The sequence below is a fragment of the Diabrotica undecimpunctata genome, unplaced genomic scaffold (genome assembly GCF_040954645.1).
Source record: "Diabrotica undecimpunctata isolate CICGRU unplaced genomic scaffold, icDiaUnde3 ctg00001422.1, whole genome shotgun sequence".
Classification (NCBI taxonomy): domain Eukaryota; kingdom Metazoa; phylum Arthropoda; class Insecta; order Coleoptera; family Chrysomelidae; genus Diabrotica; species Diabrotica undecimpunctata.
In genome coordinates this window covers 5,643-13,612 of record NW_027312282.1, presented here as the reverse complement: position 1 = coordinate 13,612, position 7,970 = coordinate 5,643, and the positions used below count along the sequence as shown (strand labels likewise).

General features: G+C 32.7%; 1 pseudogene; it reads left to right on the top strand.

Annotated features, from left to right (window-relative positions):
* The first annotated feature begins 1,577 nt into the window (after nt 1-1,577).
* On the top strand, nt 1,578-7,690 carry LOC140431592 (splicing factor 3B subunit 5-like; annotated as a pseudogene).
* Nucleotides 7,691-7,970: the final 280 nt, after the last annotated feature.

Here is a 7,970-nt window from a genome sequence, read left to right as displayed (position 1 = left end):
CGTACTAAACGAAAAAATTGTCTTTTCGTTCGTAATAACTTCACCCTTTCAAGTTAAGTTTCGAATATAATTATATTATTAAAAATCTGGGGAATTCCATCTTAATTATCTTGCAACGAATAGTACGTTCGGATATGAATTCCAGGTTTTCTAGTAAAGTGATTATGATAAAGAGATAAGGTATTCTTATTTACAAAATTGTTAATGGTTAAGTTCTTATTTTTATTAATATAATATAATAACTAACATTAGTCGTGAAAGTTTTAATTGTTTTTTGCTAAATATATTAGTATTAAAATATTATCAATATTATATATAACAGTATTAAAACATTATATTTATTTAATGAATTAAACACCTTAGGAACGCCTATGATTTACGACCGTTTTATGAGTTTGAGGCATATTTCGTGCTCTCAACAATTTGTGAACGAAGAATAGTCTTCGCTAGTTTATACTTATTATTTCATTCTTTGTTACAAAGGCAGATGCTACACAACGTTCTGTTCTAGATCCATCTGTGAATAACTGTTTGAAAGAAGAAATTGAGAATTAAGGTTTGATATTTAGAATTAATTAGATGGCGATTGCTTTCTTTCTTATTTTCTGATAATAGATCTAAATTTATGTGAGGAGAAGATATTAGCCAAAGAGGGGAAGTTGGCATCTTGAAAATGAAAATTCTGACTGAGTGGTTTGGCATCTAAAGTTAACAAAAACTGATTTTTTTGTAATATTAGATATAATCTAATTTTTTACAATTTTAAAGTCTATGCAAAATTTAATATATTAGTTTGAAAGTGTTTTTTTGTGTATATATTATTGAATATGGATTTCCATCAAGTAAACCGTGAATGCTATAAAGCCTTTGCATGTTTAAACCTTTAACTGGACCATTTATTTTTATTATCCTTTAAATAGAAAACAGTTAATCCTTTTTAAACCATTTTAAATTAACCGAAATAGTTGTGGTAGATGCCAAGTCTCAAAATACCACTATTTATGCCTCGATATTGCTCTTTCATTCTTCTCTGTGATCATGATTTTAATTTTAAACTATTCCGGTGCACGCGAAGGTAAAAAATGAAGCCATTTATTTCTTACATATGTAGAAACCAGTTTCGAGCTTTTTCAATTACCCGAACAATTCCATGAATTTTTACAAATACAAAAGCGTAGGAGAAAATAGAGTTGTAATAACCATACAAATTGGATGTTATCGATCCACTAAAAAAGATAATGGATTGAAGAATGAACTATTTCTATTGTATCGAAAATAAGAATTTCTATTCGTGTGCTGACAATTCAATTTATTTTTAACGTTTGGTGGTGTCATATGTTACTGAAAATATAATTTGATTCGTCATTTTAGAATTTTGGTGATATAATATATTGTATATTATGCATAAATCCATAGGCATAAATAATTAATAACTAAATTCATAAAAAAATTCCTTCTGCTATGTATTATGATCAAAACATTTATTTTGAAAGTTGACAGAAAACTTTTGTTAACCAGAAATTTATATGACCCATAGTTATTATATTTATATAATTATTTGACAATAAGTCATATAAATGGGAGATAGATATAATATCCACAGTCAATTGGAAAATCTTTATTTAAAATATATTGGTACTAGTCATGCAGAATCCACCAATATGAATGGTTAGTAAATCAACTGACTGACTAAATGACTAAACTGACTAAATCACTGACAAAAAGAGGTGAGATAACGATGATCATGGGTGACTTTAATGCTAAATTGGTCGTGGCTGCTGAAGGAGACCACATAGAAGCATACGGTCTAGGTACCAGAAATAATAGAGGAGATAGACTTGTACAATTCTGCATAGAAAACAATCTGTTAATTGCCAATACCTTTTTCAAACAACATCCCAGAAGGCTATACACATGGAAATCACCTGCAGACAGAAAAGACAGAATTGTTAGAAATCAAATTGACTTCATTTTGCTCAATAACACCTTTAAGAAGTACATACAATCTACGAAAACATACCCTGGAGCTGATATACATAGCGATCCACAATCCAGTTATAATGGATTTTAGATTAAAAAGATTTCTCAAAGTCAAAAAGAGAACAGTGACAAGAAAAATAGACATCTCACAACTGAAGAATCCTGAACAGAAAAAAGAAATAAGTATCAAGCTTGAGGAAGAAATAAAAACGATCGAAAACTTGGTACAGACAGACATTGAAGTAACATGGACTGCTCTAAAAACAAAAATAACAAAAATACAAGAAGAAGACATCGGGTTCATAAAAAACAACAAAAAACAAGAATGGATAACGCAAGAGATCATGGACCTCATGGACGTAAGAAGAAAACATAAAACCAGCCCAATAGAATACAACCGAATCAACAAAATCATTAGAAAAAAGTGCAGGGAGGCGAAAGAAAACTGGATGTCAACAAAATGCCTAGAAATCGAACAACTTCAGGAAAAATACGACACCTTTAATATTCATAAAAAAGTAAAAGAAATGGCAGGTAGACACAAAAAGAGACAAGCAACAATATTAAAAAATGATAATAACGAAATAATTATGGGTACAGAAGACAAACTAGAGAGATGGAAAGAATACATACAAACTCTTTTTGACGACGATAGACCTTGTTCTCCACCATCCACAGATAATCGAATAAATAAAAAAGGCTCAGAAATAACCAAAGAAGAAGTGATTCATGCAGTAAAATCTCAGAAAGATGGAAAAGCCACCGGTCCAGACAATATCAATGTCGAAATACTTAAACTAATTGAGGAGGTTTCAAGCAATACCGAATAAATCCACTTTTTACGAAAATTTTGTTAGTGGCCAATATCGGTTCATTTCGTTAAATTACACCATATATAAAAATATATAAGAGCAAAAACGAATAAATCCTACTGAATTTTAATGGTGATATTCATGTTGGCATGCAAAACCGAATAAATTCATTTTTTGTTCAAAACCAAATAAATCCACAAATGCGCATTTCCTACTTTATCTTCTTATGCAAATGTTTCATTCGAACAATAGATGGTACTAGGGAGGTATTAGAGATATTTTGTCGTTGATTGATTCGCCTCTGCATGTTTACACATTGACTGGAGCGACCGCGTGTTTTTAGTTCAGTAAGAGGTTGTCAGTAGTCTGTGAACTGGGTGTGGCTAAGTGTATATTATTTCTGGTTTAAACTGTTTTTAGCGGGTTTAATATACATAGTTCGATACAAGTTTCGGTAACAGAGGTACTGTTAAATAAACAATATGGAAGAAGATTTTTTGGGTGAGTCAGTAGCTGTGGAAAAAGCCAATCAAGGAAGCAGAATAAGGGAAAAAGCCCCGAAAAAGCTAAGAGGAAAAGTTGAGAGGTAAGGTTATAAGGTACTTATAGATTAGTAGGTATAGCTCATTTTGGGATAGAGGCAGGTTTTTCAAAAGGTCCTTTTATAAATCGTAGACTAGTAAATATTGTTTATCTCTTTCCAGTAAAGTTAATAGTTGTTAAGTAATTGGATTTTTTGGTTTTTTTAAGGGGGTAGGCGCAAAATCTTGATCCAATGTTATTTAAATTTATTCTTTTTTTTTCGAATTCTGAGAAAACTAATAAATATTTTTGAAAAATTTAAACGCAGAATGAAAGTTTGCAGAATGTTTGCATTTGTATCAAAAAAGCATACGTTGCTTATTTTGCGTTATTTCTAATTCCTTTGAAAGTTTGTTTGTAAAAGTAACGGGTAAAATCATTTATTATTTATGTGTAATATCAAATCGGATCGAATCGAATATAATCGAATTTATAAGAAATATTCACTTCTGTCGGCACTCCGCAAGTGCCACGCTATCTTTTTTTCTTTTTTAACCTTATGTATTTTATTTTAGGTACCAAGATCCAGATCCGGACTTAAAGAAATTTAAGCGTCCTTGCTCACATGACAATAAAACATACCAATGCCAAAATGTTAAAACATCAGATATTAAGAATATAAGAAGTCAGCTGTATAGTGTACCAGAAAAAAGCATTCAAGATGTGAAACTTTGCCATATGATAAGCGTTTCCGGTACCGTAAGAAAGAGATATGTTAAAGATAATCCCCGACAAAGAACAAGGGCAGCAAACTTCTTTTTAAAAATTAAGAAAACAAGATCAACAGGGGTAGTTAAAGTCTGCAGGGCTTTTTTCATGGCAGCAACCGGTGTTAAAAACTACAGATTGTTTACATTATGTAAGATTGTTGACTCAGGAGACTGTCCCAAAGAGCGAAGAGGAGGGGACCATATTTCAACAAAAAGTTTGGACAAGAGGAAGAAAGTACGCGAATTTGTTGGTAAATTGCGTGGCGTCGAAAGTCATTATAATCGAAAAAAATCTCGAAGAATCTATTTACCTGCCCATCTTAGTATTAGAAAGTTACAACGTATGTATAATGAACAGGCTGAAAGTCAGTACCAAGTTGGCTACCATATGTTTAGAAAGGTTTTTCTAACAAAATTTAACATTGGATTTTCGTCTCCAGCTTCTGATACCTGTTCCCAATGCACGCGTCTAAAGCATTTAATTAAATCGGAAAAAGACGAAAACGAGAAAACCAATTATATGACTGAATATCGAGTTCATAAAAAAAGAGAAAAAGCATTTTACGAGCTTTCTAAACAAGAGCCAGAAAATTCCCTGACATTTTGCTTTGACCTGCAGCAGGTTCAACCCTTACCACGCACGCCAATTTCGGATGCATTTTATTCACACCAAATAAGCCTCTATTCTTTTTGCTGTGTTGGTATGAACTCCAAAAATCCAACGTTTTATATTTGGACCGAAGATCAGGCTGGGAGGGGCGCTACAGAAGTGTCATCTGCTTTGTTCGATTACCTAAAATCTTTGGAACTGGATAATATAACTCAGATTAGATTGTTCTGCGATGGATGTGGGGGCCAGAACAAAAATTCTCATTTGATTCATATGTTAATGTTTTGGTTGTTAAAGTATTCTCCTGATAATATCACAAAAGTTTGTATTACCTATCCAGTAAGAGGTCACAGTTTTATGCCAGCAGATAGAGTTTTTGGGCGACTTGAAAAAATATTTAGAAAGAATCCAACTATTATATCTAAAGAAGAATATATCGGTCATTATGCACAAGTCGGAAGTGCAAAAGTCTTAGAACAAGACTTGAAAATTTTTGATATCAAGGAATTACAAAATTACCTTAACAAGATTGTTGGAATATCAGACTTAAAAATAATCTGTCTGGAAAAGACACAGATTCAAAAAACTAAAGAAATTAAAATTTTAATATCATGCTTTCAGCATTATCGATTTGAAGCCCAATCCGAACTTAGGCGCTCAATTTACAAAAAGGGAAAGTCTTTAAAAAATTTTTTGCTATCCGAAGTCAACCTGCGAAGTGCCATTCCACCAAAGAAGATAAAAAGTGTTCAACAACTTATGGAAAAACAATTTGGAAAGGAGTGGAAAAGTGACGAAAGTTTTTTGTGGTACAGGAATCTTTTATGTGAAAATAATCAAGTGGTTGAAGATACTGAGGAAGAAGAAGAGCTAAGAAATGAGTGTGACTGTCTAGAAGAAGAGTTTGCACTTCATATTTAAATGCACTGTTGGATGTGCTATTAGTGTATCAAATGTTATATGTTTTTTTCTGTATTACTAATAAAAATAATACTTTTGTTAATTCTTGCTAATAAAGTTGTGAGCAAAATGAAATAAATCCAGTTATTTCAAGCAAAACCAAATAAATCCACTTTTGTTTAAATTTTCTTTTGCACTAAATATCACTTTTTTAAATTTATATTGTAGCAAAAGTTTTATTATGACTTCTCTAACAGTATTTACGAACAAGATAAACAAAAAAATAATTACTTTTTGCGTTTCAGAAAAATCCTATTTTTCCAAAAATCGGTTTTAGTGGATTTATTCGGTTTTGCTTTAAACCTCCTCAATTGCAGATAACGAAAGTAAAAGACTAGATTTAATAACAGCACTATTCAATAAGATATATGACACAGGTAAAATACCAACAGACTGGCTAAAATTAACATTCGTAGCATTACCAAAAAAATCGAATTCCTCACAATGCGATGATAATCGAATATTAAGCTTGATGTCTTATGTCCTTAAAACTTTTCTCAGAATTATCCATACACGAATTTACAAGAAGTGCGAGTTCCAGATGAGTGACACTCAATTCGGATTTCGAAACGGATTGGGAACACAAGAGGCTCTTTTTGCTTTAAATGTGTTAATGCAACGATGCAGAGACATGAATGTAGATGTATATGCATGTTTTATTGACTATCGAAAAGCATTTGACTGCGTTAACCATCAAAAGATGATCGAAATTCTGAGAACAACTGGAGTTGACGAACAAGACTTGCGAATTATCTCAGAACTATACTGGCACCAAACGGCAACAATTGAAATAGAGCACACAACATCCGAAGACATACAAATCCGACGAGGAGTGAGACAGGGTTGCGTCTTATCACCGCTACTCTTTAATTTGTATTCGGAGTCTATATTCAGAGAAGCATTAGACGAGGTCCAAGGCGGAATTAAGATTAACGGAATCAGCATAGACAACATCAGATATGCTGATGATACCGTCTTAATAGCAAGCAACGCACAAGAACTACAAAATATAATAAATGCGGTAGTTCACCATAGCGAAATGTTCGGTTTACATCTAAACGTTTCCAAAACTAAAACTTTAGTATTTTCAAAGACACCAATAAACTTACAGGTGTATGCCAAGGGTCAAATAATAGAACAGGTAAATTCCATAAAATATTTGGAAACAAATATCAATAGTCAGTGTAATCCAAAAAAAGAAATCCTATCAAAAATCGAACAAGCAAGGAAAACATTCATGAGCATTAAAACATTTTTTACAAGATCAGACCTTAGTCTACAGCTTAGAATCCGAATGATCAGATGTTACGTTTTTTCTGTCTTACTGTATGGCTGTGAAAGTTGGACAATGGACTCTGAAATAGAAAAAAGAATAGATGCCTTTGAGATGTATATATACAGACGAATGTTGAGGATTCCATGGGTACAAAGAGTTACTAATGTTGAGGTACTTCGTCGCATGTGTAAACAAAAAGAATTACTAAGAATAATCAAAGAGAGGAAAATGCAATACTTGGGTCATATGCTGAGAGGCGAAAGATATGAATTACTTCAAGTTATACTGGAAGAAAAAGTACAGGGCAAAAGATCAGTAGGAAGACGCCAGAACTCGTGGCTGAAAGACCTGAGGAGATGGTTCGACCGCTCATCCGCAGAGATCTTTCGCGCAGCAGTTTCCAAAACTACAATTGCCATTTGGATCGCCAACCTTTGAAAGGAGACGGCGCAATGAGAAGAAGAAGTAAATCAACTGGAAGTAGATACAAACTACAAACTACCTACAATAGAGAAAAATAGAAAAAATAGAGTGGAAGAAGGAAGAGGAGGCCTATGTCCAAAATTTGACAGCAAGGGCTGTATAGATAGATAGATAGTAAATCAACACAGATATAGTTTTTTCAAGCTATTTGGGCCATCCACACTTAATAAATTACATTGTTACTTGTGAAAGTGAAGCGAAAGCTCGTGTTAAGTTTAACTTAATGGAGAAGATGATGCAACCATGTGGACCACTTCTAGATAAACCTGAAGATTAAACTAAATTCACTCTAAAAAAATTATCTATTGATAATGTTACAGTATATTTTGATTTTATAGTCAGTGGTATAGAGTACCTTAATCATTTAGCTGAACATAAATAATATACGTTGAGTAATTTGTGGCAACTACGCTTTCTCGAGTCTATGCCAATATCCCACCATACTAAAGGCGCGTTTTCACGGGTCGATCTAGATTGAACGATTTAGGTCGATTATGAAATCGAAAGCAAATTGAATATGTAAACCATAAATCGACTTGGCCGTTCGGCGGAGTGAG